Source organism: Balaenoptera physalus, assembly GCF_965194825.1.
Source record: "Balaenoptera physalus genome assembly, chromosome: 10".
Classification (NCBI taxonomy): domain Eukaryota; kingdom Metazoa; phylum Chordata; class Mammalia; order Artiodactyla; family Balaenopteridae; genus Balaenoptera; species Balaenoptera physalus.
Genome location: NC_138889.1, coordinates 71,737,834 through 71,763,201, shown reverse-complemented (window position 1 = coordinate 71,763,201; position 25,368 = coordinate 71,737,834). Strand labels below are relative to the sequence as shown.

At 35.9% G+C, this 25,368-nt stretch overlaps 1 protein-coding gene and 1 long non-coding RNA gene across 3 annotated transcripts in view; one reads left to right on the top strand and one right to left on the bottom strand.

The window, feature by feature from the left end:
* The window catches only part of RRAS2 (RAS related 2), a 71,411-nt gene that overhangs the window by 4,108 nt on the left and 41,935 nt on the right, over nt 1-25,368 (top strand). The gene's annotated exons all lie outside the window — the stretch shown is intronic.
* LOC309667520 lies at nt 1,666-2,582 on the bottom strand. The gene is made up of 2 exons (XR_014267799.1): nt 2,496-2,582; nt 1,666-2,162 (listed from the first exon to the last, which is right to left on the bottom strand). It is a non-coding gene; the product is annotated as an uncharacterized lncRNA (long non-coding RNA).

Sequence of the window (25,368 nt, the reverse complement as noted above, 5' to 3'; positions counted from 1 at the left end):
ATTTAGGTAATGAATGTTGATCCCATTTTGAGTTGGGGAAACTTTATCAGTTGAGCGTTGATTTTTGGAAATAATGGAGTAACCGTTGGGTTTTCTGGCAACTCTGAGAAAAGACCATACATGTTTTACAGAATTAAGGAGAGGAATTTCCCAGCCTCTGTTCTTCATTTAGCATCGTGACTTATTATTCAGCAGTTTGTCAGATTTTGAGCTATGTAGGGGGTAGCTGATTTCTCAATTATTGAGTTTTAGTCAATCTTAACAACCTGTTAGCCTGGAGCTGACTCAGACGTTGCTTTTTACCTAATTTGCGTTTTGGTGAATGTTTTTCCATTGCCTTTTCCTGGGTCAGAGCTCCTAGAAGAGATTTCAAGGCACATGCATTTGTGTTAAAGTTAGTTGATCTTTGTGTGAAGTTTGTGAGTTTAGATTCCTGAATTTCTTCTTCTGTTGCTACATCTTGAACATGTGCCCTGCATTAGAAATCACTTAAAATAAATTTTATCTGTGAATTTGAAACTATACTGTAGACTTATTTTTAGTGTGCAAATTACTGTTTTATATTTTCAGAGTAATTTACAAATGAATTCTTAGCATTGAAAAATAAGGTACCCCCTGCTAGTGGTGGTACATACTAGAGATTTCCTAATTTTGGTAGGAGTTGAAATGGTTCTTGTAATGATTTTTTTTTTTCCTAATCTTTTGGGCGCACTGCGTGTCATATGGAATCTTAGTTCCCCGACCAGGGATTGAACCTGCACCCCCTGCGTTGGCAGGGCGGAGTCTTAACCACTGGACCACCAGGGAAGTCCCAAGGAGCTGAAGTGGTTCTGATGACTCAGACATTGTAATTCCTAGATACAAATGTTAGGCACTCAAGGAAGAACACTTTCTTTTAGAGGATGACTGCTTTTGTCAGAGGAGAAATTCTAACCTAGGGTTTCTTAAAACTCATTCTTCTTATTCATTTCTAACCTTTGTGTGTGTGTGTCTGTCTGTCTGTCTTGGGATGGGGAGGTTGCAGGAGTTTAGTGGGGATACTTCTCTTGAGTAGATTAAGAATTCTGCTTTCCCTTGATATAACACCATTTGAAGGCAAAGTGATGACAGGCAGCTACCTACTGGGATGGGATTTTTAATTCATCTGTATTGCTGAAATGTCAAGGGTCATTCCTAAACTTTGAAATGAAACTAGTCTGTTTAATTCAGTGAGGAAAGTAAATTGCTAACTTTAAGGTGGGGGAGGAGTGCAGAAAGAGACTTTCTTAAAGCTGTATTATTTTAAAATTTTTTAAAGGTTCCTTTTTCAAATTAAAATTGATCTCATAAAATAGAAACAGATTTTGTGATGCTGCATGAACGTTTATTACTTTTTTTTCCCGCCTTTTGGTGAGGAAAAATAGAAGTGTCTTTAGGGTATTAGTTCCTTGCTGAAAAGTGATAATGAGTAAAAGACTCTGCTTGTAAACAATGTAGAGTTGTCATTGAATCTTCTTGAAAGACCTTGATCTTGAATTACTTTGGGTAGAGCCATGAAGTCTGAGTTTGGGATTGAAACTTAGTTTAAAGTAATGTCCTTGGTAGCCATTGATTTATTTCTATTTCACAAAGAAAAATGTCTTTTCAGGCCTTTATGAAATAGACAAAGATTATATATATACATATATATATTTTTTAGTTTATTTATTTGTGGTTCTGAAAGAAGCAAAGAAATATAAGTTGACTAAATTTGTGCTACTGGAGCTATATTGGACTTGAGTTCCTTCTAAATTATATTTTAGATTTAGCATTTTATAAGAGCAATGTGATAAACCAGTTGTTTATTGGTTACATAACATTAAATCATAGTTTAATTAAAAATATTATAGTTACAGAATTGGTTGTTTATATATATTAGTAGTTTAATATTGCCAGCCAATTTATCTTGTCACCTCATATGATGATGTTTTTTCCTAGGAGAAAGAATTTATATACAAGTTAGTAAATGTTCAGTACTGAAAGTACAGATACACATGCCAACATGATATTTGATGTTGCTTTTTAAAAAAACTTTACCCAGTTTTCCCACATGCTACCATTTTACTGTATTTGTTTTATTCCTCCCCCCCATGTATACACAGTTTTTTCTGAATCATCTGAGTGTAAGTTGAAGACAATGCTGCCTTATTTTTATTTTTATTTTTTATTTTATTTATTTATTTATTTATTTATTTATTTATTTATTTTTGGCTGTGTTGGGTCTTTGTTTCTGTGCGAGGGCTTTCTCTGGTTGCGGCAAGCAGGGGCCACTCTTCATCGCGGTGCGCGGGCCTCTCACTGTCGTGACCTCTCTTGTTGCGGGGCACAGGCTCCAGACGCGCAGCCTCAGTAGTTGTGGCTCACGGGCCTAGTCGCTCCGCGAGCATGTGGGATCTTCCCAGACCAGGGCTCGAACCCGTGTCCCCTGCATTGGCAGGCAGATCCTTAACCACTGCGCCACCAGGGAAGCCCGCTGCCTTATTTTTAAATACTTCCATGTATATTTCCTAAACACAAGGGTACTTGCTTACATAAATATAGTGTATAAGCAAAATCAGAAATTAATATTGATATATTACTAATGTAATATGCAGAACTTTTTCAGATTTTGCCAATTGTCCCACTAATGCCCTATATGGCAAAAGAAAATCTCACATTATGCAGTGCACTTTGTTTCCATGTCTTCTTTAATTTGGAACAGTTCTTTAGTCTTTGTGTTTTATGACATTGACATCTTTGAGTACAAGTTAGTTATTTGTAGAGTTCCCTCAATTTGAGTTTGTTTCTTCATGGTTAGATTCATTTTGGGGGCAGGAATAGCACAGAAATGATGTGTTCTTCTCAGTGCATTATATCAGGAGACATAAAATGGATTTTGATTTGACTACATAGGTGCTTACCTTTTGACTCAGTAATGCCAATCTAGGAATTTTCCCTGAAAATGTACTTCCAACAGTATGAAAATACATGTGCATGAGGTCACAGCATTAGAAACAACCTACAGGAGAGAGAGAAGTTGAATAGAACATGGTACATTCACCCAGTGGAGCATTCTGCAGCTATAAAAAGAATAAGAACCATCTCTATGAACTGATGGGAAATGCATTCCAGGATAAATTGTTCAGTGAAGAATACAAAGTGCAAAAGTATCTACTGTATTAGTGATATACTACTTTTAGTGTAAGAAAGAAGAGGAAATGAGAAAATAGGGCTATATTTACTCATTGGGGCAAAAACAGCACAGAATGGATGAATTTGAGATTAAAGAGATTATTGGTTAGCTATGGGGGTGGGTAGGGATAAGGAGAAAGCAATAGAGGGAATAAGGATAGTGACTCTTCTGAGGATACTTTTCTGACTTGTGGAACCATGTTTAATGTTTCACATACTCAGTATATAAACAGCAAGCACCAATAAAATCAAAAGGTGGAATACAAACAAAACAAATGAACTGAACTTTATATCAGATGACTAACATAACCACACTGAAGGAGGGAGAGAAAAAAAACTAATGTAAGTAACTTTTGAACCCGGTATGTGGACTATGTCCTCAGGATAAAGACAAAAAGAATTCGAAATAAACACTGAACTCTGGTTAATAGGCTTTTTTTTTTCCCCCCTCCTTCATCACAGAGGCATGGGTTTGCAATTCTGAAACAATTTTCTATACTAGGATTAAGTAAATTAGTAAATGTATTGTGGAAAATGGGAGCCAAGTTCCTCACTACTGGAGAAGGGAGTTATCATTGTGGAAAGGGTGAAGGCTAGGAAGAACTCCTGATGCTTGATTGGAATTGAGGGTACTGGCATAAACTCATGGTTTAAAAAGTATAAAGATAGATATAGAAATAGGTGTATGTGGATACTCATAACACATCTATACATCTTTTTTCCAGCTCTGTCTGTTGAGAGTGCATAGAAACAGTGACACCCTATTAGCAGTGAGAACACCCAGTGCTGGATCTTGGTTTCTAAATACCATTCTTTACTAAAAGGAACCTTGGAGAAATGACTGATCCCCGGGCTGGGGCAAGGGAAAAATAGAAGATGAGCTTGGAGCATCTTATAGTGCCAGAAAGTAAAGAGCTGCTCAGAAAACAAAATGATGGTGGCATGTCAAAGAGACACAGCCAGCCTGGAAGAACTCCCACTGGCTAACTCTGGGACAGTATCATCATCAAAATAAATAATGATAGTAGTTGATTATTGCCCATAAATAATGTAAGAATCTAAGAATCCATACGGATAAATAAATAAATGAAGGAGGAAGGGAAGTTCTTCCTTAATGTAGAATTCTGACTAATAAACATAGAGGAAATGGTGGAATTAGAAAATCACCATTTGGCAGTCAAGCAACTGATTTAAGTAAGAATCATAAATGGATGTTAAAAGCAGTATGTAAAAGTTTGAGAGTAGCTGTATATTAACATAGTCTCAAAGTATCTGCCCATAAGGTATTGTTATCGAATTGGGAGTGCGTAGTCTTAACCACTGGACCACCAGGGAAGTCCCAAATATCCTTATTTAAAGCAACCAAAAGTGTGTGTGACTGCAGTGTTTTTAAGAGATTGTTTTTTGTCTTTTGCGTTTGATTTTGTTATTATAATTGTAATAGTAAATACACTCAGTGGTGTTAACCCCTTTCTCATTAGGAGCTGTTGCTTTTATTTGCCAGTTCTTTCATTCTAACTGGTTTCAGTGCTTATAAACAATCCTCATGAGCAGCTAGTTTTTACTTTGAATTGTTATTTAGAGAACACTTTTGAGTACTTTTTTAGTCTGAGATTAAAATTTTACTTTTGCGTGATACATGATGACTTGGCTGAGTATAAAATTATTGGATCCCAAGACTTTTGTATTACAGCAGTTGGAGGTACTGCTTTATTTATCTTCCATGTCTTTGCCTTTATCTAACTGGCCTCAAGTTTCTATTCTGCAGGAATAACTAGTTTTCTATTTGTATGCTTGTAGCCTTCTCTTATCACTGGAAATGGAAACATTTATCAGGATATGACTAGAAGTTTTTCTCTGATCACCAGTTTTCTCTGAGAAATGATGAAACACTCTCAGGTCTGGGAAGGTTTTCTTCTTCATTTTTGAAGTCATTTTCCCAATTATCTTCTGAAATACCTATTTGTGCATTGATTCTTTGAAATCATTGTTCCATATTTTCTTAAGTTAATCAGTGAGAAGGCTAAGATAGTCTCCATTCAAGAATTAGTCAAATTTGCCTTCTGTATCACTGATGAAATTTTCTCGATGTCAGATCAAATTACTCTCTTAAACAGATTTAATGCCCTTGATATCTCAGTCTAATATTAATCAGTGGTGATGTTCTCTTGTCTTTTCTTAAGGCCACAAAACTGGTGTTTTCTAAAGCTTGGTACTGCTTAAGGAAACAACTCCAGCCAAGGAAGGGTTTTTTCTTGAGTGGCAGAATGTAGTTTTTAAATTTTTCCTCTTACGACGAGTTGATCTTAGCCATTCTTGGTGCTGGAAGTAAAGAACTGGCCGTCCCTCAGAATTCCTGCAGGACACTGAAATTCCAGTTGATCTTAGCCATTCTTGGTGCTGGAAATAAAGAACTGGCCGTCCCTCAGAATTCCTGCAGGACACTGAGATTCCCATTTTTTCTTTGATACTGATGGGCAAGTTGATACTAGGGAGCTTTGATATTTGGAGTATCAACAAATATGAAATTCTATGAAATCTGCTAAGACATTCAGTCAAATTTATGTTTTTTTTTTTTTTTTTGGCTGAGAGGTATAATTTTGGAGAATTAGAGATGGTTAAAAGGGATAGTTTTCAAGTTTATTAATACTTCAAATCTAAGCTTTCTGAATTGAGGCAAGTAGAAGAGGCTAGGGAAGATAGTGGAGGGAGAGTGTGTATGTGAAGCTGTAAAATGCAGATCAAGGCAAAGATTTTTCTTGTAGGTATAGAAATAGAAGGGCCTAGAATCAAAAGTTGGAGTCCTTTCTTTAGCGTGTGTGTGTGTGTGTGTGTGTGTGTGTGTGTGTAATCTGAAGTATGCTTATTTTATGCTGTATTTTACGATTTCATATATAAACTTTGTTGTGCTTTCTCCTTTCTTTAAAAAATGGGATTGATTGGCATTTATTTCTCACAGTAGTGCTTTAAGTAACTTACCTGCTATAATTTATATTTTAAAGGTATTTGAAAGGTATTTGAAAGGATTTCTAGTAAGAGGTTTTCTAGAATGTTTCTTACATTACCATCATCACAAAGTCTGTAGTATCCTTAGTGACTTTTGTAAAAGCATTGTAAAACTGATTTTGCATTATTACTTTTGATATGAAATCTTGTACTTTTTATTAATTCTTAGATAATTTTAATTTCAGTTTGGATATTCCCTTAATTTTTACATGATTTAAATTTGAGGAAGGATTGAGTGGCTCTCTTTGTAGATTTCTAGCTTTGTTGGGCTATGGTCAAAGAATGTGACCTGTAAATTCCCTGTTTCGGAACATTAAGAATTTTTAATGGCCAAACATACCATTGATTTTTGTAAATACTCCAAGAACATGAGAGAAGAATGAGTATTTATTTGTAGCTTATAAGGTGCAAAGTTTTACATAAATCTGTTAAAATGGAATTTGTTGATTGTATTATTCAAATCTTCTGTATCCTTTTTTCTTGTATATTTTTAATCTGTGAAGCGCTGAAATTTTTATTAAATTTGTTTTAATTTTTTCCTTGCATTTCTAATTTTGCTTTGTTTTGATTTTGTATTACTTGGTATATAAAATGTTACGATTACATCTTTCTTATAATTAAATAGTACCAGTCTTGTGCAGAATTTTACTTTGAATTTCAACCTGTGATATTAATGTTGCCCTTTCTATTTTTTGTTTGTATGCATTTATTTCATTTATATTTTACTTTTTTTGGTGGTCATTTTATGGTAAACTTTTGTAAATAGTACATAATGTGATCTTTAAAAATCAAACCAGAGTCTTTGTCTTTTAGCAGTGGAATTCACCCCATTCACATTTATTGTATAATATTATGTATTTGTGAAATAATCTAGATAAATTTGCTTTGATCCTTTTTACTCTTTTTATATTTTATATTCTTTGCTTTTAACCTTTGTTTTTGCAGACTTAATTTTGTTTTTGTTGCTTTATTTCCCCTGCATTGAGAGTAAAAAAAATAGAGATTATTTTAAAAGTAGAGGTTGTGTCTGAGAAACTTATTCCTTGTGGTTGCCTTTGTCATAGTCATAAGTAGTCTGTGAAATTAAACACCACAGCTGCCATGTTTTTGTTTTTTAAAAAGATGTCCTAGACCTGGAAAAACTCATACTGCTTATCTGAGAACAGGCAGTTTGACGTAGTGTAAAGAATCCTTCTTGCGAGTCAAGATATTTCTCTAGATCTTGATTTAGCCACTATATGACTGTGGCTTTGGATAAGATAACCATTCTGTGTTTGATTCACTTTGGCATTATTTTAAACTCTAAACAGTAGAATGTTTACAAGTAAAACAAGTATTTTAATAGAGACTTTTTATAGGCTTGGAATTTTTGCCTGAATGTCTGCTCCTTGGTTATACTTGTTTGTACATTTTATTCTTCAAATTTAGATTTTGAGTGTCATAGACCAGGAATACTTTTGTTACATAGAAGTAAGCATATAGCAAAATATTTATTAGTATTTATTAATTGCTAGTATTGGGTCTTGAACAGGGCATAATAAATAATTGGAAAAAAGAGGTCTTAGGAAACATGAGTTGTATCTATTATGGTTCCATAGCTGCTGGTCACTGAAGAGGATGTAGAACTAAACTGTTTTTGATTTTGGATTTCAGAGTTTCTCTGTAATTAAAAAATTGTTTATATGTGACATATGCACATTTGAATCTTGAGTTTTAGAAGTTTTAGCAGTTGATCCACAGCATTCAGTTTTATTCAAAATAATCTTTGGAGAAGATTGTCCTATTTTAATTTCTCTCTGGAAATTCTGACTCAGGAAATGTAAAACAGCTTGAGAGTAAGGTCTTAAAGATTTATTACTTTTGTCTTGTTTCCTGGTGGGTTTTCTCTTAATGCCTTGGTTAAATGATGACATGTGGTTGAGATTACAACAGTCAGCAATTTGTTAGCTGAAAGGAAAAGAACAGTAAGCAAGTAGTTGAGTCAAACTGCAAAGGAAGATTTGTGATAGATATAACATTTAAGTTTCAAAAATCTTGTGGAAAAGATATGTAAATATTAAATTTGTAATTTTGTCTCTTTTGCCTCTGAAATTAAGATATATCAATTAAATAAGGTAGGGAAATTCACCTTATGTGTGTATATGCATGTGCACAAGTGTGCACAGGTGTGTATCTTACTTAAACTGAGAAAGGAGTGAATTTAGGTTAGAGAAAGGGTCATTGTTTTTGGAATCAAAAAATGGAGATAAAATATAAAACAAAGGTGTAGGTCTGTGATAATCTAATGACTTGCAGAAGTTTAAATGAATAATAATAGTAGCTTAATTGAGTACTACATGAGTTTATTATTTTCGGATATTGCCATGGTCCATGCCAACAAGTTGGTTTGAATTAGCTTCTTTTTGTTAAGTTACTTAATGTTAAAAATTTCTTATAACCATTGCAGTTATGGTAAACATAAGTCAAAAGTGCAAAGTTGAAAGTTAAGAATGGAGTAGAAATTGGTGAGCTTGCATGTTAGTAATTCATACTTCATCAAATGTTGTGTTTTGGTATTATTTCCTTACCATCATGAAGTCTGATAGGTTCTATGGTCATAATTTTAGCAGGTGGTAAAATAGTATGGAAAACGTTGTCTTCTGTTACAGTGTGATTCTCAATTTTTAATTTTACATTTTAGAGACACAGACTGATGTTTTGTTTATTTTTTTTCCTTCCTCAAATGGCAAATTATGTATTTAGATTTCTTTATAGCAGATAGTTTCAGGAAGGAGCCATTGGCTGAGCTGATTAGTCAAATGAAGTTGTCTGACATGGGTTACTTTAGTTTGTGGTTTTAGATGAGAACAGTACATGGTGCACAGCTGTTGCTCCAGCAGCTTTGTTCCAGCTGTCTTACTGGCCTGTCACAAAATACCCCACATTCCTTTTATTTTAAATGGAACCCCTTGTAATATTCTATACTTTATTACTTAAAATGGATCCTGCCAATTACTTTAATGACTTTTCTTCACTTTTATGCCTATCAATAGCTATTTATTTAGAATGATGCTAAAATGGATTATGAGTAACAGATTTAAACTTTGTCACCTTTGTAATTTTTTGTTGTGATTTAAAGTTGGATATGCAAGATATTTATACAAGTTGTGTTAAACATTGAAAAAGGCACCAAACTTAAATAATGTCCCCAAATAAGTAGTTGCATCTGGATGATGAGACTGGCATCTTCTAATTTCTTTTTTTAACCTTGTGTTTGTATTAATAAGCTTCAATAGAATTATAAGATGAAAAGCCGTGATTTTGTGTTTATAAAGTTTGTACAGAACCTATATAGGTAGACTTCAGTTTATGTTTTTTTGAGCAGGTGGTTGTACTTCAATTCATTTTACTATCTTACACAGTAACTGAATTATAATACTAAGGGCTTCAAGTTTTGTTTTGTTTTTTAATGAGGAACAAGGACCTAATGAAGAATAGTTTGAATCAGTAATGACTAATATATATTGAACATTCTCTCTGTTAGATACCATGCTAAAAGCTTTACAAACATTGTCTTAATCTTTACAATTTATTGTTTCTTTTTTGCAGACATAGAAACTGAGGCTCAGAAGTTAAATAAATTGCTTAAGATCCCACAGTAATGACTGAGATGGGACTTGAAGCCATATTTTCTTGATTACAGAGCACCTAAGGGGACTATGCTCTATTACACTGCCCAAATAAAACACGTTTTATTAAGTGAGTTACCTTAATAATGAAGTCTTTGCTGAAGTTTTTCTTTGATTAGGTTCATGAAGCACTTTCCATTTAGTTGAAATTAGGAAACCTGGGATTGAATAGGCAGTGAAGGGTTGTTTACAGTATCTCTTTGCCTCCCTCTCTGCTCCCTCCTTCCTGTCTGTGATCAGTCTCCTGTTACTCCTGCATGTGCTGTTTTGGCTACTGCTCTCCCCTGACCTGGCAACCCCCAGACACCTGCCCCACACCTATTTGAAATTCCTGCTCTCACTTAGTGCATTATGACTGGAGAAACACAGTCTGATCACACTTAGTCACAATCTGTGTGAAGTATACATCCATGACTCTTGCTGTATCCTTTACCAAGTAGGCCCTTTTAATCTAATTCTTAGTCATCCTTCTAGATGTGACTCAGGGTTCATCTGAGCCTTTCCTGAGGGAATATCCAGATTGGATGAGGTGCCCCTCCCATGTGCTTCCATAGTATGCTGTGCGTTTTTTCCCTGAACCTTTTCAGAGTAAGTTGTGGAAGTAATGCCCCGTTAGAGTTTGTTTCCTGAAGAACAAAAAGAGAGTCTTTTATGTAACCTTTGTACAGTTATCAAAATCAGGATATTAAAATACTATTATCTAACTTACATTATTCAAACTTCGCCAACTGTTACAATAATGTCCTTTATAACGAAAGAAAAAAAATGTTTTTTGCCCAGGATCCAATCCAGGATTGCATGTTGTGCTTATTTTTCATGTCTTTTAGTCTTAAAAGTTATCTGTAAAATATCCCACAATTTGGGTTGTCTTGTGTTTTCTTATCATTAGAATCAAATTGTGTAGTTTTGGCATAAATATCACAAAAGAAAAGTCTTTCTCCAGTACATCATATTTAGGAGGCAACATTTCTCCATAACCTTTGATGTGAAATCTGATCCCTTAGTTAATTGCTGAAAAATTGCTACTGTTCCCTTTGTAATTAACATCTTATGGGTAGAGATCCTGAGGCCAGGTTAATAACTAGTTATTTTTGAGCTTTTGGGGTTGTGTCTCTTACTCTTTCTTGAATGCCCTCCTTCCTCCCTTCCTTGTTTCCTTCTTCATTTCTTTTTTTTTTTTTTTCTTATTTAAACTTGCTATCTCCAATTTGTGTTTTGTGACAAGAGTTTTTTTTTTAATGCTCTCAAAGAACGCTTGTGTCATACTCATATTTTCTTTAGGGGCAAAAGCCCCCAGTTAGTACATTTTCTTTATTCTTTAGAAGGATGTACACTTTCTTGGCCTTGATTTATTTTGTCTGTAAAATGAAGTGGCTGAAACAGATTATATCTAAGATCCTTTCAGATTCTAAAGCACATGAGTTTATGAGTTTTAAAAAATTAGATTGTTACATCCTGTTTGACCTTTTCCACCCTAAGTTTTCTAAAAAATTGTTTTCCTACTTCTTTCTGTATAATATATAAATGTCTCATTGCTTTGGATTGTAATCGACCTATTCCTACTTTGGGGCCATGATATTCTTCACACCTAGATAATGTCTCTTGCCAGACTGAAAGACAAAGTGGTAGTCTTCTTTTTTTGGTGGGGTGAGGGTGGGAGTGGGGGACGCATTCCCATAACAGTCAATAAATAAATCTGTCATTCCTTGGAGTTTTCTAAATTACTTAAAACAAAAGAGAAGAGAAGAAAAAACCAATTCGGTACAATAGTGTTTATTACCTTTAAAAACATGATTTATGTATAATTCCTTTTGGAGGATTTTACAGTTTCTAATCATTATATCATGATTTCTAAAGAAGTGAGAATCTTGATTCATTGTGGAATTTAGAACAAATTATTTAGTTGTAGAAGTTACTGTGCTATAAACAGACTGAAAGAATCGAGTGTTATTTCAACGTTGTTAGTAATTTTAAGTTCTGTAGTAAAAGTATTAGGTTATTTAGTGAATTATTAAAAATTAATTGGCCACATTTTAACTTTTAAAAATAATTCTTCCGTAAGAGTTTTGTCATAACTAGCATTTACCTTTTGTGATGTTTTACATTTATGCAATATTTGTTTTCAGAGGACTTTTACGTGCATGATTTCCTTTTATACCAGCACCAACCCTTTACGATTGGAAGGCGGCATGATGTTGTCATGGTCATCATTATTTCCATTCTGTAGTTGAGGAAATGGAGGCTTGGGAAGAAGTGATTTTCTCAAGTTCCTATAGTAGGTAAACAGTGAAGCTGGGATTTAAGTTGGTTTTCCTGACTCCTAAAATACAGTGGTCGTTCTACAGAACTAGGAATGTTAAGTTGGAACAAAAATGCCAACACTTTCTAGAGGGGAACTGAAAAGAGTGATACATACTCATTTAATGAATGGAATTCTGTTACGTGACTGTTACCAATATGAATCTCGGAGGAGCACTGAATAGCGGAGGGGTGGAGAGAGGGAAGAGTAAGTGAGGTTTCATCAGAGGCACACTTGATGACTTGATATTTCTGCTAAAACTGCTGATGATGGCACCAATGAAAGCTAGTGTGGGGCCCAAGCTGTATAATGGCATCCTTTCTCTAACGTGTAGCTTCACAAGACTGAGGTATCTGTTTTACGAGTATCACTGTTGTATAAATGCGTGAAAATGGCAAACACCAGATTTAGGTATTTATTACCTGTTGGGGTAGGGAAGGAGAGGAGAGGGGAATATGATTGTGGAGGGACATATAAGGGTCTACAGTCATATTGCTAATGTTTTATTTCCTAAGTTGGGAGGTAGGTATAAATAGTCTTAATATTTTTTCTTCATAACATTTTCTGAGATATTTTATAGTTAATTAAGAACAAGAATGTGCTCTAAATTGACTTAACTATGTAGTCAAATGGAAACTTTGAGCCTTTCATTTGGTGTTCAAGGTATCATGACTTGGTTGACAAGACACAAGTGTGTTCTTTAGGGGTTTTCCTTCAGGGTGGGAAACTATTTTCTTCCCTGTCTATTCAAACAACAAATAAGACTTTGAGTGCGATTCTAATTACGTTAAAAAGTTGATAATTGAGTTTGTGAGTAAAACATTTGTATGAATGTGTGTGTATAAGTGTATTTGTTGTGATTTGCTTTTAAAACTACTATACCCAGTTTTTGAAGATTTCTCCAAAGCACAGTATCTGATTTCATCATGGTGGTTACAGGAACTGATGATTCATTTTGCCTTAAATTTCCTGTATGAAGAACTGATACCTTTACCTTTTCCCAGAATAAAATTCTTAGACTATTAGTAGATATAAAAAATGAATGCTCACATAATGTGGTTTTAGGTAGGTGTGAGTAAGGATTAAAAGAAAATCTAGAGTATTATATACTAGACCTGTGCTGTGTGCTATACTGTTAAACATTTTTGCTTATGAAATTCACTCATTTATAAAATGGGTAATTCCTGGACTATTTTCATCAAAAATTGATAATTTTGGGGGGTAGGATTATCTGTTTATTTAAAAATATGCTACCCGTTTGATGGCCTTGTGAATGAAAAGGAATCATATTTCCAAGTTTGGGTGATTATAGGATTAGAAAAAATGCTGTTGGTGGTTGTTCATATGAAAGCTTTTTATTTGCCTTTATTTGGGTACTTCTGCATTTTGGAGAGGTAAGATGGGAGAGAAAAGGAATTCTGTGTTCTTCAGTGTGAAAGTATGTACAGTTAGATGTTGCTAATTCCCTCAATAAAGAAATGGATTGAAAATGTGATTAAAGGGCATCTTTAGATTTAAAGATTATAATGTGTGCTTAAGAGGAAGTGGGTGGGGTAGAGTAGGTAAGAGGTAGAAGGTTGGGGAAGGTGGAGTAAATGCTCTTGTTCTTGAGTTTAGAGGTTTGAATGATCTCCTTTTGGGGGGATTACCTACAGATTAACTCATGATGTAAGTTGCAGGGGTCTCTTGGTGATTTTGGATGGATTCTGAATGTCATGGAAGGACTGGACTCTTGTGGTATTGATTTTTGGAAACTTGAAAAAGTGTTTTGCTTCTAGCATGGTTTAATTTTATAGGTTTTCTTCTTCTGGTGTCTTCTCATAAGGAGAGCCATTCTTCCCATTCCAGTGGCAAGTGGAAGCTGTGGTCCATTAAGACTTTTGTAATAGACAGAATTTGGAAAATGTTCTACATGCGGGGGTTCTTTGACCTTTCTTTGGTACAAAGGACTCTTTTGGGATTCTGGTGAAGCCTCTGGACTGCTCAGAATACTGTTTTTTAAAATGTATACCACATAGGTTTATAAAAGAAACCAATTACATTTAAATACAGTTATCAAAATATTAAAAACAGAAGTCTTTTTTAACACATGTTGAGTATAAATGCTATTCTGATTTATCTGCAATAGCTGTTACATGAAATATCTGTGATTTCTATTGGTGACAGTCACAGGTACTGCTACAGAGGTTTATTGAAGGAAATACTAAATTTCTGGTTAGAGGTTAGTGAAAAAATTTTTCTCCATCCACGTTTTTGAAGTTTTAATCCCAAGAAACTCTTTTTAATGCAGAATGAATGAATAAATAAATGCAGTAAGGATTTGGAACCAGATGACTGTTGGATTGAGTCTCATTCACCACTTACTAGTATCTGCATACTTTCTCAACTCTGAGCCTTTATATCCTCATCAATATAATGGAGATGGTAATAGTACTTGTGGGAACACCTACAAAAGTAAAATCCTACAAGTACTGTTACCATTTCCATCTACCATCACAGTCGACTGGTATTGTCATTCTACCTGTTTGAGTGAAGTATAAAAACCTTACCTCCCTTTATGTCCCTTTACTCTCCCCTGTTTATAATATACTTTTTAAAAAAATTTCTTACACATACATATAGAACTGCATCAGACCATATTATAATTTTTGCTTCAACTTTCAGGAATACTTTAGAAAACTCAAGAGAAGGAAAACCTGTTGCATTTATCCATATTTTTGCTAACTGTTCTTCCTTCCTGAGGTTCCTTCTTTTATTGTCTCTTTTCTGTTTAGAGAACTTCTTTAGTCATCCTTTAAGAGTAAGTCTGCTGGTGACAGATTCTTTTATACTTACTTTATCTTTTTTCCATAAGACAGTATTTTTTTCTGGGTGTGGGATTCTGGATTGATAATTCAGCGCTTGAAAAATTGTGCCACTCTGGTCTTCATGTTTTCTGATGAGATATCTGCTGTCATTCTGTTTTTCCCCTATAGATAGGTGTTTTTCTCTGACGGCCTTCAAGATTTTTTCTTTGTTTTTAGTTTTTAGAAGTTTAGTTATGATGTGTCTTGGTGTGGATTTCTTCAGGTTTTTTACCTTTTTAGGGTTTGCTCATCTTCCTGAATGTATAGCTTTATGTCTTGCCAAATTTGGGAATTTTCCAGCTGTTATTTCTTCAAGTACTTTTTAAGCCCTACTCTTTTTGTCCTCTCCTTCTTGTATGCTGATAATATGAATGTTTAATCTTTTGTTACAGTCTCACAGGACCTTGAGGCATCATTCATTTTTTTTTTTTTTTTTTTTTTGCAGCCTATTTCTCTCTGTTTTTCAGATTAGGTAGCTTCTATTTACTGTCTTTCAGTCCATTGATTATTTCTGTTCTTCCATTCTGGTTATTTTGGTTATTTTATTTTTCAGTTTTAAGTTCCCATTTGGTCCTTTATAACATATTTGTTTGCTGACTCTTTTGACTTCTTTGCTGAGACTTCGTTTTTTTTTCCCATTTATTTCAAGCATGCTTGTAATTGTTGAAACATTTTTGTCCAGACTGCTTTAATGTCTTTGTCAGGTGAGTTTAACATCTCTGTCATCTTGATGTGGGTGTCTGTTGATTGCACTTTTATCATTCAGTTTGAGATCTTCCTGGTTCTTGGATTTTCTTTCATTTTTTTTTTTTAAACTTTGGGTTTGTTTATTGATTGATTGATTGATTGATTGATTGCTGTGTTGGGTCTTCGTTTCTGTGCGAGGGCTTTCTCCAGTTGCGGCAAGCGGGGGCCACTCTTCATCGCGGTGCGCAGGCCTCTCACCATCGCGGCCTCTCTTGTTGCAGAGCACAGGCTCCAGACGCGCAGGCTCAGCAATTGTGGCTCACGGGCCTAGTTGCTCCGCGGCATGTGGGATCTTCCCAGACCAGGGCTCGAACCCGTGTCCCCTGCATTGGCAGGCAGACTCTCAACCACTGCGCCACCAGGGAAGCCCATTTTTTTAAAAAAAAATTTATTTATTTATTTATTTGGCAGTGTTGGGTCTTAGTTGCCGTGTGCGGGATCTTTAGTTGCAGCATGTGGGATCTTTAGTTGCAGCATGCATGCGGGATCTAGTTCCCTGACCAGGGATCAAACCCAGGCCCCCTGCATTGGGAGTGCAGAGTCTTAACCCCTGGACCACCAGGGAAGTCCCGGTTCTTGGATTTTCTGTTGAAACCAGAACACATTTTGTTCTGAGGCTTTGGATCTTACTCAAACCATCTGTGTTAGCTGACTCCTTGATGTTGCTCTGGCAGAAGGAAGGTGGAGGTGCTGCCTTATTACTGCCAGGTGGAGGTAGACATTCCAGATGCCTCACCAAGGTTCCACTGAAAGCTGAGGTGAGGGGAGACACTCCTTATTATTGCTGGGTGGGGGTGGAAGTCCAGACTCCCCTCATGTTCTTCAGTGATGCTCTTGGGTGAGAGAGGTTCGTTATTGGTCAGTGGGGATGAAAGTCCTGGCTTCCTACTTGGCCTTCTCTGACACTATCCAGTGGGGTATTGGGGTGCCTCTTTTTTTTTGTTGTTGTTGTTGTTGTTTTTATTTATTTTTGGCTGTGTTGGGTCTTCGTTGCTGTGCATGGGCTTTCTCTAGCTGTGGCAAGTGGGGGCCACTCTTCATCACGGTGCGTGGGCCTCCCACCATCACGGCCTCTCCCGTTGCGGAGCACAGGCTCCAGACGCGCAGGCTCAGCAGTTGTGGCTCACGGGCCCAGCTGCTCCGCGGCACGCGGGATCCTCCCAGACCAGGGCTCGAACCCGTATCCCCCGCATTGGCAGGCAGACTCTCAACCACTGCGCCACCAGGGAAGCCCTTGGGGTGCCTCTTTATGGCCTTGAGAGTGTGGAGTTAATTTCAGGCATCTCACAGTTGCATATTTTTAAAAAATTGGCTGATGATACAAACAATTCCTATGTTTCAGAAGAAAAATGGCAACAGGTGAGCAACAGACAATTAAAAAACAAAGTATAATAAATGTTCTAAATTGTCACCCCTTACTGAGTAGCAAAAAAAAGCCATTTTAAGAAACGAAATTGAGTTATTTGTAGTGAGGTGGATGGACCTAGAGTCTGTCATACAGAGTGAAGTAAGTCAGAAAGAGAAAAACAAATATTGTATGCTAACACATACATATGAAATCTAAAAAAAAAAAAAGGTTCTGAAGAACCTAGGGGCAGGACAGGAATAAAGACGCAGACATAGAGAATGGACTTGAGGACGTGGGGGTAGGGGGAAGGGTAAGCTGGGACGAAGTGAGAGAGTGGCATGGACTTATATATACTACCAAATGTAAAATAGATAGCTAGTGGGAGGCAACCGCATAGCACAGGGAGATCAGCTTGGTGCTTTGTGACCACCTAGAGGGGTGGGATAGGGAGGGTGGGAGGGAGACGTTAGAGGGAGGAGATATGGGAATGTATGTATATCTATAGCTGATTCACTTTGTTACACAGCAGAAACTAACACACCATTGTAAACCAATTACACTCCAATAAAGATGTTAAAAAATAATAATAAAAATAAAAAATAAAAACCTAGTTAACTTTTTTTTTTAAAAGCCATTTTAATATTATCAATTGACAAAGATTAATAAAAGGTTATCTGTTGTAGGTTAAAGATATAAGGATATGGGTACTCTCACATTGATATTGAAATTGTAAATCAACCATCTGAATTAGTCTTAAATGTCATAGATTTTGACCTAGTAGTTAATTTTCAAGGCATTTTTCCTGATGAAGTAATTTGCTATAAGGTGCAAAGATTTATATACAAAGTTTTGAGACAGTGTTACTTATAATAACAAGATTTTGGAAATAGCCTATATCAGGGGTCCCAAACACCCGGGCCGCGGACCGGTACCAGTCCGTGGCCTGTTAGGAACCAGGCCGCACAGCATGAGGTGAGCGGCGGGCAAGTGAGCACAGCTTCATCTGCTGCTCCCCATCGCTCACATTACCGCCTGAACCATCTCCCCCCACCACTGCCCCTGGAAAAATTGTCTTCCATGAAACCAATCCCTGGTGCCAAAAAGGTTGAGGATCGCTGGCCTATATGATCAATAATAAAGATGGATTAAGTAATTGTCCATGTCATTAAAATTAATTTTTAAGAGAATATTTGGCAAGGAGGAAATACTCATTAAGTAGGAGGTAAAAGCAGAGTATAAAACTGGACATACAGTACAATAGATTTAATTATATTTTGTTTTGTTTTTGGCATTGTGGCTAGGGACCTGGTATTTTTAGACATTAGAGACGATATTTTTCTTTAGTGCAGGGACAGATCCAAATGTTGAGGGGCCTGAAGCTTATGTGGTTTTGGGGACCCTCTTTAAGAAAGAATACAGAATTATGTACACAGATGAATATTTGTTTAGAATGAGAAAAGAGGCATTTGTGTAAATGAAGGGCCTCAAAACCCAACATTCATTTTGTGGTGAATCTGCCTCTGCTCTAAAGTATAAAATTTGGTATATGTACACTGAAACTTCATTAATTTTATTCATATCTTTTGTGTTCTATATTTTTGATTACATGCTATAGATAATGTTTTCCTAAACTTCCCATGTTTCTAATAGTTTTTGCATTGACTTATACTTTTTGTGTAAATAATTTTGTTTCCATTATTGCATAAAGACATTATAAAATCTCATTATAGCTCTTGCCAAATAAATTTTACCATGTTTGATAATGATGTTTTCATCCTTGTTTTCCTCATTTGACTAAATTTGATACATTTTTTTGCTCACCCTTTTATTGTTAACCTTCTGTTTTTTTGAGCACTATATTGTTCAGTTTTATTTAAAAAGAACTCCTGTTGAGCCTCTTCTTTTTTAAGGAAGCCTCTTAATATTATTACGATTATTTTGGTCTCAGTTTGGCCTCTTTGTATTTTCCCTTCTTACTTCTGTTTGACATGTGTTGTAGTTTCTTTATTTTGGAGAGACTTTTAAGGAGTAACATACTATTCTTATTACTGGCTTTATTATTATTTTTATTACGTGTGTGTGTGTGTGTGTGTGTGTGTGTGTGTGTGTGTGTGTGTGTTGGGTGAGGGGAGAGTAAATAAAATTTTCATCCATGAAATTCTTTCTCTAACGAGCTGTGGTAGTGAGTATATATGAATATGTGAAGAGTTGGTTGGAAGAGATTAAAATTATGTACTGCACATTTTCTTTTCCCTTAAAGCATTTAGAGATTCCTTCAGTAGGGGAGAATTTATGTGGCTTGGGTTATGTTGCATGAATTTATATTGTTATAATTCTAGTTGCAATTTGACCGATAACTTGTCTTTCAAATGAAATCAAGTGAATTTTAAGATAACTGGTTATTCTTCTGGTTTTATAATCCCCACATCCTTGTGGGGTCCTTTTAGGTTGAGTGTTTGTGTGTGTGTGTGTACACGCAAGCAATGCAAACTTAGTTTGCTTACTTTTTAGTATATTAGTGCAAATTAAAAGGCAGTTTTTCTAGTACTGATAAAAATACTTCTGAACCTAATACAACACTGCTTGCCTTTTCTAGTGTTAGTAATGTCAATTTGTGTTTGCTCTTTAAACATTTAGGAAGGCCCTGGAACTGATCCCTGCCCCCCAAGTTGAATAAAGTTAGTATATAGAATGAGACTCCCCCCGCCCGCCACCCGCCCTTAACTCTGAAGAAGACAACTTCCTTTATTTTGCATTTTTGGGTGGTGGTTATAGCACTTGTTTTGAGGTTTGACCACCTTTTGTTCAGCTATTTTTATTTTTACATGTCACTTTGAGTATACTCAGTGGTGTTTTAACTATAACATCTTCTGTAATGAAATTCATGCATGCATATTATGTCTTAAAACACCACTGTTGTTTTGACTTAATTTGGCTTAATTGTTTTATGCTATTTCTGCTTTATGTGAGTTTTTTTTTAACAAGTGAATGCCTGTTTTTCCATAGCCGAACTCATATTCTTAATAGATTTGCAATGTTTGTTTTAAGATATGACATGAATTTCAACTGCTTGGTTTGCTAAGTGTCCCCACCCTCCCAACCCCCAGCAACTCAGTAGAGGACAGACATTTTGCTTTTATTGGAAACTATGTCCTAAATTGAATTAGAACTCCTGATTTATATGCCGTCAGCTGACATATAGGTATAGGAGAACTTTTACCCCTTAAATTTGTTTTTCTTACCCACTGTTTAGCTTTCACAGGGCTTACTAAACAGTGAAACTTAATATTTTATGTTGAATATTTACAATCTTTTCCAAAACTTTATTAGCATTGGAAAGCATATATTTCCTGAAATAAGTTTCAATCTCACAACAATTGGTGTAATCTAGTATGTGCCATAACTTTTTATTTAAAATAGAAGCATCGGGACTTCCCTGGTGGTCCAGTGGCTAAGACTCTGCACTCCCAATGCAGGGGGCCCAGGTTCGATCCCTGGTCAGGGAACTAGATCCCACATGTCGCAACTGAGAGTTCGCATGCTGCAACTGAAGTTCACATGCCACGACTGAAGATCCTGCATGCAGCAAGGAAGACCCTGTGCAGCCAAATAAACAAACAAATATTTAAAAAAATAGAAGCATCATGTAAAATAGTTAACAATTGCATACTTCCTGGCACAGAAATTCAATATACAGAATGTTAAAAATTACTTAGTAGCAGCAGCGTTTTAGAAGGTATATAATCTAGTTACTTGTAGTTTTAAGTTATTACTGTTTCTGGTTTTATGAAAAACAAGTAAAGCATTAAGTATATGCCCTGAGCTTTTTAGATTTGCACATATTCTGTTGAAGGCTTCACTGATATTTTCATGTTCCATGCCATGGGATAATGAGGTCATTTTTAGTGCTATTGAAGGAAAGAAAACCAAACTCTCTTGAAGAGATTCTAATATGTCTGTGTTTTGCCTAATGCTTTCCTATAATATTCCCAGACAGAAGGTCTTAAATTTGAGGAAGTAGTCGGGAGATGCCTAGTGAGATTCTAAACTCCATCTTCCCTCACAATGGGATCAATTGCTGCTTCTTCCCCAGCCCCCACTCCATTTCATAATTGGACAGTGGTATTTTATGCAAAAATTATCGTTTTCCAAACCACATCGAAAATATATTGGAAGAAGAGATCTGTTGTACAACAGCAAACAAAGAGACAGTTCTTCCACATACTTAAAAAAATGTATAACGTCTATATCAGGAAACCTGAGAATGCTACCACATTTCACATAGAAGACCTAAGTAAATAGAAAAGCACACTATATTCTTGGATTTGAAGATTCAGGTTCTTAACTGTGTCAATTCTAGAAGTCAATCCACAAGTTTAATGGCATTCTAAAAACAAACAAACAAACAAAAAAACTCCACCAGACAGTTAACTCTGTTGGGGTGAGTATTAGTGTAAGCTCATTTTGTAGATGAATAAAATGAAGCTCAGAAATCAAGTAACCTCTCCAAGGTCAGAAAGCTAGGAAGTAGTTGAAGCAAGGCATCACAAGAAGGTTTTTGAGAGCTCAGATGTAATAATAGCTAATATGTAGTAAGCACTTACATTACTAAGCACTACTTTTCCAGGCAAAGTACTATGTATTTTCTCTATTAGAATAGCATCTAAATATATTTAGAAAATCAAAATTTGTGAGGCCTATAGGGTGGTTCTAGAGCTAATGCATGCTGTATTTATAGATTTTATAGGTCTTTTATAATCTCCTCCTCCCAATTTCACTTTTCCCCATATGCATGAGCAGTTGTTCCAGCATCATTTATTGATTATTCTAACCTTCCCCTATGATCTGTTATTCTGCTTCTTTATATATCAAATTTCATATATGTGGAATTTTTTTGGGGGGGGCCTACTGTTTTATTAGTCTTTTTGCCTATTCCTGTATCAGTTCCACTGTATCTTAATTTCATGAATGGTTAGGATGAGCTTCACTGCTGTGTTCATTCAATGCAAGTTTCCTTTTTTTTTTTTTAAACATCTTTATTGGAGTATAATTGCTTTACAATGGTGTGTTAGTTTCTGCTTTATAACAAAGTGCATCAGCTATACATATACAATGCAAGTTTCATTGAACAAATACTTATTGGGCAACTTCTTTGTGCCAGGAATTGTGTAGGTGTTGGGAAAATAGCACTGAACAAAACAAAAAATTTTCATGGAGATCACTCTTGTAAAGAATTTCTTGGGTATTTGTCTTGCTTATAAATTTTAGAATCAGCTTGCAAGTTCCATGAAAAACCTGAGAGCTTTTTCAACTTTAAATTGTATCAGATAAGGGAAAATTGACATTTTGACAATTCTATCCATGAACATAGAATGCTTTTCCATTCATGTGTATCTGCCTCTCTCCCTCCCTCCTCCTTTTTGGCCTTTGTTTGGCTTTATAGTTTCTTTTCATATTTTATTAGGCTTATTCCCAGTTATCATATATTTGCTGTTGCTATTGTAAATGGATCTTCTATTTGACTTAAGTTTTCTAATGGCTTGTATACAGAAATGGCTTATTTTTGGCTGGGGGTTATGTAGATTTAGTTTTGGGTATTCAAGTATCCAAATACCTTGCAAGGTATCCAAATACTTTGCAGAGCTCTATTTCCCATAATTATTTTGTATATTCTGTAGGGTTTTCTATGTAGATAATCATATCGTCAAATACAGTTGACCCTTGAACAATGAAGGGGTTAGGGATGCCCGACCCTTCTTGCAGTGGAAAAATCCAGGTATAACTTAGTTGGCATTCCGTAAAGGTGGTTCCTCCATCAACCAACCATGGATCATGTAGTACTGTAGTATTTACTATTAAAAAAAATTCACATATAAGTGGACGCATGCAGCTCAGACCTGTGTTATTCAAGGGTCAACCGTGTGTGTGTGTGTGTGTGTTTAAGAAAGAAATGGAAAATTTTATTCGCACCAACCTGAGGATTATAACCTGGGAGAGAGTCTTTTCAGGAAACTCTAAGGACTGTTCTAACTGTAATCTGTTTTTAATTCTCATATCATTTTGTTTTCTTGATTTATTGCATTGGTTAGGCTCTCCAATATAATGTAGTAACAGTGGGCATTCTTTTTTTTTTTTTAATTGAAGTATAGTTGATGTACAATATCATGTAAGTTACAGGTGTACAACGTAGTGATTCACAATCTCTAAAGGTTATACTCCATTTATAGTTATTCTAAAATATTGGCCATATTCCATGTGTTGTACAGTATATCCTTGTAGCTTATTTTATACCTAATAGTTTGTACCTCTTAATCCCCATCCTTAAAGCCCCTCCCCCCTTTCCTCTCCCCACTGGTAACCACTAGTTTGTTCTCTGTATCTGTGTCTGCTTCTTTTTTGTTGTATTCAATAGTTTTATTTTTTAGATTCCACATATAAGTGATATACAGTATTTGTCTTTCTCTGTCTTACTTCACTTAGCATAATACTCTCCAAGTCCATCCATGTTGCTGCAGATGGCAAAATTTCATTCTTTTTTTATAGCTGAGTAGTATTCCATTGTATGTATATACCACATCTTCTTTATCCGTTCATCTGTTCATGGACACTTAGGTTGTTGCTTCCATATCTTGGCAATTGTAAATAAAGATGCTGTGAACACTGGGGTGTATGCATCTTTTTGAATTAGTGTTTTTGTTTTTTTGGATATATACCCCGAAGTGGAATTGCTGGGTCATATGGTAGTTCTACTTTTAGTTTTCTTTTTTCTCTTTTCTTTTTTCTTTGGCCGCACCACGTGGCTTGCGTTATCTTAGTTCCCTGACCAGGGATTGAACCCGGGTCCTGGCAGTGAAAGTGCCGAGCCCTAACCACTAGACCACCAGGGAATTGCCTACTTTTAGTTTTTTTAAGAAACCTCCATTATAGTGGACATTCTTTTTTTTTTAATAAATTTATTTATTTATTTATTTATTTTTGGCTGTGTTGGGTCTTCGTTTCTGTGCAAGGGCTTTCTCCAGTTGCGGCGAGCGGGGGCCACTCTTCATCGCGGTGCGTGGGCCTCTCATTGTCGCGGCCTCTCCCGTTGCGGAGCACAGGCTCCAGACGCGCAGGCTCAGTAGTTGTGGCTCACGGGCTTAGTTGCTCCGCGGCATGTGGGATCTTCCCAGGCCAGGGCTCGAACCCGTGTCCCCTGCATTGGCAGGCAGACCCTCAACCACTGTGCCACCAGGGAAGCCCCCTATAGTGGACATTCTTATTCTTGATTTTAAAGAGTTTCACTGTTAAAAAAATGTTTGCTGTAGGTTTTTGGTTCCCTTCTAGTCCCCCTTGCTATGAATTTTTAAGATAAATGTGACATTTTCTCATGCTTTTCCTGTATTTCTTATGATCATATTGTTTTTCCTTTAATCTGCTCATGTGGTGAATTATGTTTGTAATTTGTTCAAAAAGTCTGTGTATCCTTATATTCCTGGATTCTTGGGATACATCTGTCATCAGTCATAATGTATATTCTTGTTTATGTACTGTTGGATTGATTCTGCTTGCTAATATTTTGTTTACGGGCTTTTAATTTTTTTGTATCTATTTTTTTTGTGAAGTTGGCCTATAATTTTCATTTTTCTTAATGTCCTTGTCTGGTTTTGGTATCTAGGTTATACTGGCCTCATGAGTTGGCAAGCATTTCCTCCTTTTCTGTTCTCTGGAAGAATTTTTGTAATACTGGAATTACCTGCTCCCTCAGAGTTTGGTAGAACTGGCTTTTACAACTTCTGGACCTGTTTTTTTTTTGTGTATGTGTAACAAGGTTCTTTTGTTTTTTAATTTTTCCTCCTTAATTGGTCCTAGAATTATTCATGCTTCCTAATTACCCTATCCCCAAGCAAGGGTGAGCTCAAGTAAGAGAAGGGAGCATTTACTGATAAGAAAACCTAGGAAATGCAGCATTTCAGGAACGAGTCAATTTCAATTAGGAACAAGCTGGAGGGCGGAAAGGGAGCTAAATCTGAGACTTCTCTCATTAAGAGGGGTCCCTCCAACCAGGCCGAAGTGGTCATAGGTGGGCTAAAGTGGTCTTAGCAGGTTGACAGCCCCCTGCTCTCTCTACTCCCACTTGCTTCCGAATGATCAAGCAAATGTGCACTAACAGAAGACAAGACAGGGCAGAAATAACAAATAACAGAGTTAGGCTCCACCCACACCCTGCGCAGGGACGTCAGGTATTTTGATACTTTTTGATCATTCTTCAGAGTATCAGTATAAAGA